The sequence below is a fragment of the Corvus brachyrhynchos genome, unplaced genomic scaffold (assembly GCF_000691975.1).
Source record: "Corvus brachyrhynchos isolate BGI_N302 unplaced genomic scaffold, ASM69197v1 scaffold67, whole genome shotgun sequence".
Classification (NCBI taxonomy): Eukaryota; Metazoa; Chordata; class Aves; order Passeriformes; family Corvidae; genus Corvus; species Corvus brachyrhynchos.
In genome coordinates this window covers 240,097-243,115 of record NW_008239114.1, presented here as the reverse complement: position 1 = coordinate 243,115, position 3,019 = coordinate 240,097, and positions in this window count along the sequence as shown.

The window sequence follows — 3,019 nt, the reverse complement described above, 5'->3', positions numbered from 1 at the left end:
GAGATTTTAAATCCGCAGGGGACTATTTGTGACGCCTCAAGGTGTCATTGAGCGACGTGTGGTGAACCAAAGGGAGATTTTAAATCCACAGGGGAGGATTTGTGACGCCTCAAGGTGTCATTGAGACAGCCCTCCCCATCTCCAGCAGGGTTATCCCTGCTCCCTGATGAGATGTGCAGGAGCAGGGAGCTGAATGGCTGGTGCAGCCCCTCCTTAATAAGGATCCTTGATTTCTCTTTGCTTAAGACCCCCTTAATCAGGCTGCCCGATGTTCTTTGGGTTAATCTGTGTGTGCAGAGATCCCACAGGATCTGCAGCTCCCCTTCCCCAGCCCTCCAAGCTCAGGCCCATCTTCCCATGGAGACAGTGCCTGGATGCAACAAAACCCCCCATCCTGGGAAATCAGTTATGGAATCCCAGAGTGGTTTGGGTCGGAAGGGACCTTAAAGCTCCTCCAGTGCCACCCCCACCATGGGCAGGGACACCTCCCACTGTCCTGGGTTACTCCAAGACCTGTCCAGCCTGACCTTGGACACTGCCAGGGATCCAGAGGCAGCCACAGCTGCTCTGGGCACCCTGTGCCAGTCCTCACTTCCCTGTCCCCTGCGTGTCCCCACTGATGTCCTGGCTGTCTGTCCTGTCCAAGTCTCCCTTTCCCAGCCTGGACATCTCATCCTTGGCTTCTGTGTTTGTTTCCCCCCCAACCAAAGGGAACGTTCCACAGGAAGGGCTGTGTGGAGGCGCCTCATCTCAAACACAGAAAGTACCAAGTCTTTGGAGAGGTCACAAGGACTGACCACAAACCAGAGCAGTCCCTGGCAGGCTCTGACCCCCATCCCACCTGCTCCAGGCTGCTTGGCATCACCCGTCGCTCTCTGGATCACGCAGAGATCAGATGCTCTGATCACGCAGTGAGCAGACACTGTGGATTTTGTACTGGGAGGGTGTTTGGATTTTTAAATCATGACTGTGCTGGGCCTGCTCCCTTTCCAATGCTGAGCTCTGCACGGCCAGGCTGGGAAAGGCGCAGGTAATGGAGTGTGGCCTCCTTCCTTCCCGGGGGAAGAGGGAGAGTTATGGCCATCGGTGCTGGCCGAGCTCCCAAGTAGCTGGAGAATTGATCGTTCTGTGCCTAATAGGCTGGAAAGGGAAACGGCTCCAAAGGCCAGGAATGTGTGTAAACACTGCGATCCAGGAGCTGAGGGAGCGTGGTTTGGGGCTGGAGGTTTCAATCCTCTGGAGTTTGTCTTCCAAATGTGTTTTTCCTCCTATCAGGGTTTCTCAGTGGATACTGGTACCAGCATCCGCAGCACCAGAAAGATACTGGTGGGGAAAGTGCATCCAGGCTCCATTGCTGGGGGTTGGATGAGCTGAATTTGTGTTTTCAGGACCAGGAGACTTTTCCATGAAGTAATGAACCAGAAATAAACTCCTCTGAAAACTTTTCCCATTTTCCCTGCAATGAACCAACCTCCCAGCCCTGTGCGTTTCCTGATTAACCCAATTAGAGGTTTTCTGAGGGCAGCCCTGAATAGATGGGGAGGGCTGAGCCCTCCAGGTGTCCTGGGCTCTGCTCCCCACACCAAGCAGCCCAAGAGGCTGTGGGAAATTGGGCCTAAAAAACCGAATTTGGGGTTTGCTCACCCTCTAGAGCTGTTTGTGCAACGTTTTCCTGCCTTCCTCCAGACTGAATGCGCTGCTGCTGCATCCCACGGTGCCCTGTTGGGAAGGAAAGTGGTGTCCTTTCACCTGAAGAGTTTTATTATCTGCAATAAAGGTGGGTTAAAGGTGGAGACCTCAGAGCAGCCTTCCAGGAGCTGAAGGGTCCTACATGAAGCCAGAGAGGGACTATTCCTCAGAAACTGGGGTGACAGAACAAAGGCGGGATGGGTTTGCACTGAAAGAAGGGGAATTTAGGTTAGATACTAGGAAAAACTTCTTCCCTGTGAGGGTGGTGAGGCCCTGGCACAGGGTGCCCAGAGCAGCTGTGGCTGCCCCTGGATCCCTGGGAGTGTCCAAGGTCAGGTTGGACTGGGCTTGGAGCAGCCTGGGACAGTGGAAGGTGTCCCTGCCCATGGTGGGGGTGAAATGAGATGGGCTTGAAGGTCCCTTGAACCCAAACCATTCTATAAGAAATGCAAATATCTCATTTATCACATCTCAAATATCTCAAAGCTGGCTGACACCCCAGCTCGGCCCCATTCCAGTCAGTGCTGCTCCTGGGCTCCTCTGGCAGAGAAAACTGGTGTGGCCAGTAATGTGGTGTCTTCTGAGCCCAGTGCTGGCTCTGGGGTCCCCAAGTGTCACAGGGTTCAGGAGCAGCACTGAGCATCCTCACACTCCAGGGGCAGGTTATGGATTCACACCTGAGTGAGGAGGAAGCAGAATTTGGGGCCTGGCCACTCCTCCTGCCTCACTCCTGTGTGGTCCCAGCCAAAGAAAGTCCTCTGAAACATCAAATAATAAAAGAGATATGAAATGCCTCTTTCAAATAATGAAATACAGTAGGTTTCGATTAGATTTGAGGAAAACATTCTTCCCTGTGAGGGTGGTGAGGCCCTGGTAGAGGCTGGCGAGGAAAGCTGTGGCTGCCCCATCCCTGGAGGTGTCCAAGGCCAGGTTGGATGGGGCTTGGAGCACCCTGGGATAGCGGAAGGTCCCTGCCCGTGGCAGGGGGTGGCACTGGGTGGTCATCAAAGTCCCTTCCAACCCAAACCATCCTACCGTCTCTGATAATGTGTCGGGGGAAAGGGGTGACCAAACCCGCAAACTCTCCCTTCCCCGGGGGAAGCGCTGCCGGGAGGGCAGCCCTGAGGCCGCTCTTTAGGGGCATTCAAAGGGGGTTTTATTCTTTCCACAGCAAAACCGAACCCACGCCTCGTGTCAGGACTCGATGCTACTTTTCTTCGAACGCAAGAGCCTCCCTCGGAGCAGGGGGGGTGGCCCGGCACCCCAGCTTTGACGCGCAGCCCTGGTGACTCAAGCCTGCGTCAGGGGCTGCGTGGCCCTTCGCGTTGAT